The 8,011-nt window shown below is 45.0% G+C and overlaps 1 protein-coding gene across 1 annotated transcript in view; it reads right to left on the minus strand.

Moving 5' to 3' along the window:
• The window catches only part of AKAIN1 (A-kinase anchor inhibitor 1), a 43,798-nt gene extending 37,078 nt beyond the window's left edge, over positions 1 to 6,720 (minus strand). The window contains exon 1 of the transcript XR_011462444.1: positions 6,652 to 6,720. The gene's annotated coding sequence lies outside the window, so the exon portion shown is untranslated. The remainder of the gene's footprint in view (positions 1 to 6,651) is intronic.
• Positions 6,721 to 8,011: the final 1,291 nt, after the last annotated feature.

The raw sequence follows: 8,011 nt of genomic DNA on the forward strand, positions 1-8,011 counted from the left end.
GTCAATCCATGGAGAGGCAGGGCCCGTCAGCTACAAATTGGCCCTTGCCACGTGTGCTTGCCATCCACCTCTACAAGGATTACATCATGTGCTGCCACAGTTGCTGACCTTCAACACTCCTGGAAGGAGTTGAGGGTAGAGAACAGAAATGAGGAATCTGTGCTCAGGGGAAAAACTGGCATGACAGGTCTTCAGATGTTCTCAGGAGCTGATTTTATGAGCCCATTCTTGTATCTCCTCATATCTAGAAAAGCACTAAAATCCTTCATGGTGACGACTGTTCCTCGTAACTAGCAAAGGCTTCATGAGACATCACGAGAAACTTTTTGGAAAAATACTTGCTTGATTGCACATATTCCCCTCTACCAAAATTACATCTATACTGACCTTCCCCCCTGCCCCTCTGGAGCAATTTCTCAGAGCTATCTGAGGTTGTTGTCCAGGATGCAGTCTTCATATTACCCCAAATAAAACTTAACTCTCATGTTGTGCATTTTTTTCAGCCAGCAGGCCTCAAGGGGAAATGACTTGAGAACCCAGATGAACTTGGAAAAATCCCAAGAACTTCATCTGACTTCCAAGGGTTCATAGCTCAGAAAGTTCTCCAGCCTCTTGAAAATTTCCAGGCTGAGGCTAGAGGGATAATGTACAGATGGCAAAGTGAACAGTCAGGCACTTGAGCTTCAGGGTCACCTTCTAGGCCCCTTCCAGCCCTAGAGAACACCCACACACACAGAAGGGCTTGGACATATAGGGACAGATCTCAGGCTCCATCTCAAGATGGGTCCTCAGGTCAGAATAAGGAAGGCTCCAGAGGGGCCAGACGCCATGGAGAGACATGGGCATCTAAGACGATGGACCAGGCATCAAGTCTCAAAAGTAAAGGACAGACAAAGTCATGCCTAGGCAGAGTGCTTGCTCAGTTGCTCAGTCATGTCAGATTTGCAGCCCTTTGGACTCTAGCCCACCAGGCTCCTCTGTCCATGGAAGAATACTGGAGTGGGTTGCCACTTCCTTCTCCAGGGGATCTTCCCAAACCAGGGATCAAACCTGCATCTCCTGTGTCTCCTGCATTGAAGGAGGGTTCTTCACCTACTGAGCCATCAGGGAAGCAACACCAAAGGCAGAGCAGGTACCTGCAAACTGGACACCCTCCCCACCCCCTCCCCTTGAGTTCAGACACAGCCTCAGAAGAAACGTGCACAGTGGAGATCCTGTATTAGCTATTTAAAATCCAGAACTTTACCCAGAAATTTCTGAGTAATCAATCATTTTGACTGGGCCTGCCTAGAAGTAACTAGATTAAGTTTTCTACTATCAGACAAAATGATAAAAAGATTGGCTCTCAGTTATTAAAAAAAAAAAAAACCAAAAACCTTTGTTCCCCATCTGAGGTTTGTGACTCTCTACCACCCGCACTAAGTGCTTTTTTTCAGTGCTTGTTTAGGACTTGCACACAGCAGTTCTGGCCAACTGAGATGCTCTTCCTTCCATCCCAATCCAAGTTTAGGTATCACTCCTGGAGAGGTTTTTCCTGTCTAACTAATCTTGGTATGTGTAACCACCAACTACTACTACACACACACACACACACACACACACACAAATATACACACCGTTTATTTTCTAATAGGATCCTAGATTCATTTTTGTTATCGCCCCTTCCCCAACTTGGTATTTCATAGTTATTTGATGTGGTTAAGACTCCATGCTTCTACTGCAGAGGGCATGAGTTCAATCCCTGGTCAGGGAAATTCCACATGCCATGCAGTGTGGCCAAAAAGAAAAAGAAAAACAAACAAACAAACGTGGAAAGGTAAAGTTTAATGGACAAATACCCACAGACATCCGAGCCTCTGTCCACGGAAAAGCATTCGTTTGACCCTGGTCTGATATCTGAGATTTTAAATGAACAGCCACTTCAACACAGAGGGAAGATATACACACTGCCAGTATCTTCACATATATTTACATCTGAACAAAATAACGTCGTAGCTCACTTAATCTGTATGTACCCCACACATATGCATATACATACATAATGTGTGTATTATATGAACAAAACTGCCCTGCCATGCAGACACTTGGAGTTCACACTTACACTTTTCGTAAACCTTGGAAAGGATGGTGTCCATTCCCATAAATCCTGCTCTTTCTCTGTCTCTGTCTCCCACCTTCCTTGTCTCCCTCTCTGTGTGTGCATGCCTGCACACTCAGTCATGTCCGACTCTTTGTGACCCCGTGGACTGTAGTCCGCCAGGCTCCTCTGTCCATCAGATTTCCTAGCCAAGAATACTGAAGTGGGTTGCTATTTCCTCCTCCAGAGGATCTTCCTGACCCAGGGATCAAACCTGCATCCCCTGTGTCTCCTGCTTGAAGGAGGGTTCTTTACCACTGAGCCACCAGGGAAGCCCCTCGCTCTCGCTCTGCTGCACCCTTATTTCTCCCTACAAGAAGTAACTTTTTTGAGTGGTAAGTCGAGGAGAGAACCTGATACTTGCTGACTGACCCTGCTTCCTCCCTTGGCCTCCAGGGAGCCGGGAGCCTGCAGAAAGTCTGTGTCTTCCTCTGTTCCCCATGTGATCACACCCTGAGGGACGATGCAGGAAGACCTGCAATGTTCCGCACTCCTGTGACTCTGGTGGGTGCAATGATCTCATCTGGGAATTCAGTATCACAGAGCCCATTGGCCTGCTCCTCTAATCCACATTTTCCAGCATCACACTGACCAGTAATAAAACAATGTTTCAATCTATCCCAGCCCGACTCCTTGGCCTCATCTGCTAATGGGTTCGAAACTCCCCTCAGCAAGAAGTTCATCAGAACCCCTCCAAAGCCAGTGTCTCAGAGCACAAATCCGGGCTCAGGTGATCTGTAAGAACTCTTCCAACTCCACAATGAAGCCTAGGACTTACACGCCTGCCTGTCAGCTGGAGGCAGCTGAGATGGAGACAGAACATCATAGACTCGTAGATTCTAGAAGCGGAAGGAAAATAGGATCATCTGTTCACAGCTTTTCTGTGAGAAAACCAATGCTCAGAGAGAGAGGCTCACATGGTTCCAACAGAACCAGGACTGTGACCCAGGCCCCCTGACTCCCACCCAGTCTAGTGAGACCTGCATCTCAGGAAAACCTGAGTATCAATCCCACTCTTTCCTGCAGAAGAAACAAAACAAAACAGTGAATGTCTTCCAGAATGTTTTTCTCCTAACAATCCCTACTTTCCCCACATGTTTATGCTGACTCATGGCATAGCAAAAAAAACAAGTAGAAGATAACGTCCCTCTTAAGTACTTCTCTCTCTGTGGTTTTGGTCCATCAAAGAAAAACCTGTGATTTCCTGTAATCACCTGGGTAACTGAAGACATGCCGGCCGATGATTCATGATCATCAACCTCGAAAGCACCCGTGACGTCGTTTCCTTGGTTGGTGATTTTCTCTTCTTCTACCTGCTCTAAACCACAGACAGACACCTCCTGCACACACAGCTGGTCTTTTCTCCTTGTCAGGGGCACTTAAGACCTCAGGCCACAGCGTCCTCTCCTCCCTTGTCTACCTGGACAAACCCAGCTGTACAGGAGCCCAGATCCTCCTCCTTCCTTCCAGTTACAGCCGGTCCATACCCTTTGACCCACCTCTGGCCACTCTTCCCGTTGTCCTCCCACCTGCCCAGGTGAAATGCTACCATCCGTCTTCTCTGCCGGCTCCTGTGTGCTCTGCTGGTCCCTCTCACCTGGATCATGCCCAGCAACATTTCAGCTCAAATCTCTTCCAACAAAAACAGAAAGCGTTCTCTCTCAAGGCCACTCCCACCTCCACTGTGACCACATTCAGGGCCAGACCAGATTGCTCAGTGGACTGAGTACTCAGGTACCCTCTCCCACGTGTAAAGTCAACATTAAAACAACGAATAGAAGGCCCAACAGAACTGTGAGCTGTTGGCAATGACTTCTTTAGTTCATTGTTTCAAATTGTCAAGTACTAAATTCTTGCATATTTGTTTTGCTATGAGCTTTGCCTTCAGCACACACTCGATCTGCTAAATGGGTGGGTGATCCAGAATTTTTGCCCGTTCTCTTATATTCACAACCAAACTAATTAGATTTTCTATACCTTGCTGTCTTCATTTCCTTATCTCTCCTCTCTCCATTGCATCAATCTGGCTTCTGCCCTAATCACTCCACCGCGAGGCCTATTGCCGAGGTCTTCCCTGATTTCCGAGCATCTCACGGGTATCTCTCAGTCCTCATTTTAACTCCAGCTCTCAGAAGACTTTGACTTGATCAACCTCTCACTTTCCTTTTGGAACCACTCTTTTTTTCTTGGCTTTGTGATTCTGTGATTTTCCTTCCTTCTCTGACTCCTCCCTCATCTCTGAGCCTTTAAAAGTTAGGGAATCTAAGTTCCTAAGGAACCTAAGCTCCTCCTGGATCCTCTTCTGTTTTTACTTTACAGGCTTTCTTTAGGGAACCCCATCCAGTTCTATGGTTTTATTTATCACGAATTTTTAGAACTCTACAATCGATCATTCAAAACAGAGCATTTTTAAGAGTAAAGGAGGGCTACTACTAGCAATTAAGCCCAGACTGTTCAGGGCCAACTTGGATACATGGTCACCCTATCTCTATGCCAGTGAGTCCCAAATGCATTGCCCCAATGAAGACCTCTCCTCTAAGCTCCAGACTTATAGAGCGACTTGCCTACTCACTATATGCACTTGGATTCATTCATTCTCACTTTTAACAAACACTGAGATTTTTATAGGTCGAGCACAGTCCCTGATGCTATGACAGGGAACCAAGAAGACAAGGCTTCTCTCCTCATTACACTTACATTCTCCTTGGAGAGGGAGGAACAAAAGCACAAACATATAGAAACAGGTATTTTTCACCAGGATGAATGTTGCTATGGAGAAAAATTAACTGGGAGAAGGAAATAGGGAGCGAGTATTGGGAAGAAGTTGGGAATTTTAAATAGTAGTGATCAGGTAAGCCCTTACTGAGCACAGAGCCAGATGACCTAACCCAGTCTCCCCTGCAGTCAGGGGTGACAAGGTGACTGATTTGGGGTCAAAGGAATGAGTGCCAAGGATGAGCATCACTTCCGGTCTGTCCTCTGTTCTCTCCCCATCAGCTAGACGTCAGCGCACATGGGGATGGAAGAAGAGCTGCTCTGAGCCTGGGTCCCTGGAAAGAAGGCTCACAACTTCTTTGCACTGACTGGACTTTACATTCAGATCAGATCAGTCGCTCAGTCGTGTCCGACTCTTGAGACCCCATGAATAGCAGCACTCCAGGCCTCGCTGTCCATCACCAACTCCCGGAGTTCACTGAGACTCACGTCCATTGAGTCAGTGATGCCATCCAGCCATCTCATCCTCTGTTGTCCCCTTCTCCTCCTGCCCCCAATCCCTCCCAGCATCAGAGTCTTTTCCAATGAGTCATCTCTTCGCCTGAGGTGGCCAAAGTACTGGAGTTTCAGCTTTAGCATCATTCCTTCCAAAGAAATCCCAGGGCTGATCTCCTTCAGAATGGACTGGTTGGATCTCCTTGCAGTCCAAGGGACTCTCAACAGTTTTCTCCAACATCACAGTTCAAAAGCATCAATTCTTCGGCGCTCAGCCTTCTTCACAGTCCAACTCTCACATCCATACATGACCACAGGAAAAACCATAGCCTTGACTAGACGAACCTTTGTTGGCAAAGTAATGTCTCTGCTTTTGAATATGCTATCTAGGTTGGTCATAACTTTCCTTCCAAGGAGTAAGCATCTTTTAATTTCATGGCTGCAGTCACCATCTGCAGTGATAAACATCTATTTGGTTAAGCCACTAAAATTTTTGGAATTTACCCAGCAGCTAGGGTCAACTAACACAACAGTGATGCTATTAGCCCAGTTAGAGATTCGGCAACAGAAGCTGATGCAGAGATAAGGATTTCAACTTAGATTTAGTTTGATCCTTTTGACACACGGAAGCAGTTGAGAATAGTGGTCCAGAGGTGAGAAGAGAGCTGGAGGCAAAGATCTGGAAGTTTTGGAATACAAAGAAGTGGAGTCTTGTCCTAATTTTAACAACAAAGGGAGAAGGTGCACAGGAGGAAAAGATAAAGACCCAGGATGGAGGGTGCCAGCATTTCAACAAATGCATTAAAAAGAAGAGACAGAAGGTAAGAGAAGATTTTCTCAAAATTTTTCATGATTGGTATTTTTAACAATAAACCCACATGGTTGGTCTTAGAATTCTGTCCTTTAAAGGACCAGTTAACCTTGTTAAACTGAGAGTCACAGAAGCCATATTATTGCCTCCACTATTAAAATCTAGAGTTTAATGAATTCTTTAATGCCTTGTTTCCCACACTGAAAGCTCCAAAAATGCAATTAAACCATCCTTCCCACCCAAAATGCCAAAATTCATTTAAACACTGTATCCAGCTTTGCAACCAACAAATGGCCTCTGATAAATCCTCTGACATTTACAATCTCTTTGGTAAAGACACTGTCTTACCTGTATCATCAACATCCTAATTTTTTATTGCTTCCAAAATGCTTGCACGTGCATTACTCATCTGATTCCCCTACAAATCTGTAAAGGTTGGTGCCTATAGCTGGGGCTCCAGGCACACTGACAAATGATCAAGACAGACTGTTACCTTAGTACAGCGCCCACATCAAAGCAAAGCACATTCATTCCAGGAGGCAGGAAGACTGTCTCCTGTGGATATCTGCAAGAAAAATATAACCATTTAAAATGCTATTTCAATTCCATACGTGATCCATTCATCAAGCCCGTATAGTTTATGAGTCTCACAAGTCTTTTTAATGTGATATCAGGGGACAGCTCACTTCCTGACTCACATTTTGAGTCACTGTAAACGATGGCCCAAAGAGAGTGAACAAGTGATAAAGGTACATGCTGGAAATAAAAACAACCATTCATTTGCTGGTCACACTGTCCTTTGTTATAACTGCTTTTAGCAGTTTGAAATATATTCTGAGTAACCCCACCCAGACAGGGACATGGTTCTGCATTTATTTGCCTAATGGAAGTAACTGTTTTGAAATATTCCTGATGTCACTTCTTTTCTAAAAGATTTGTGAGTCAAATAAAAAATGACTTTGAGATGAGTTCTCCTACAAATCCCCACGTTTGCCTAGGCCACTTCTTTGAATGTCTTCAAGGTTTATTCTAAAATGACTAAATGTACATGTAGCTGATTTTATGTTTCAACCTGGCAAGATGATGGTAACTAATTGTTTAGTCAAAGATTGGTCTTCATGTTGCTGTGAAGGTGGGTTTTTTTTTTTTTTTTTTTGATGTGATTGACATTTCAAATTATTGACCTTAAAGTGGAGAGTGGAGAGTGAAAAAGTTGGCTTAAAGCTCAACATTCAGAAAACGAAGATCATAGCATCCGGTCCCATCACTTCTTGGGAAATAGATGGGGAAACAGTGGAAACAGTGTCAGACTTTATTTTTTGGGGCTCCAAAATCACTGCAGATGGTGACTGCAGCCATGAAATTAAAAGATGCTTCTCCTTGAAAGGAAAGTTATGACCAACCTAGATAGCATATTGAAAAGCAGAGACATTACTTTGCTAACAAAGGTCCATCTAGTCAAGGCTATGTTTTTTCCTGTGGTCATGTATGGATGTGAGAGTTGGACTGTGAAGAAAGCTGAGCGCTGAAGAATTGATGCTTTTGAACTGTGGTGTTAGAGAAGACTCGTGAGAGTCCCTTGGACTGCAAGGAGATCCAACCAGTCCACTCTGAAGGAGATCAGCCCTGGGATTTCTTTGGAAGGAATGATGCTAAAGCTGAAACTCCAGTACTTTGGCCACCTCATGCGAAGAGTTGACTCATTGGAAAAGACTCTGATGCTGGGAGGGATTGGGGGCAGAAGGAGAAGGGGACGACAGAAGATGAGATGGCTGGATGGCATCACTGACTCGATGGACGTGAGTCTGAGTGAACTCCAGGAGTTGGTGATGGACAGGGAGGCCTGGCGTGCT

This window comes from Bos mutus, chromosome 24 (assembly GCF_027580195.1).
Source record: "Bos mutus isolate GX-2022 chromosome 24, NWIPB_WYAK_1.1, whole genome shotgun sequence".
NCBI classification, from domain to species: Eukaryota; Metazoa; Chordata; class Mammalia; order Artiodactyla; family Bovidae; genus Bos; species Bos mutus.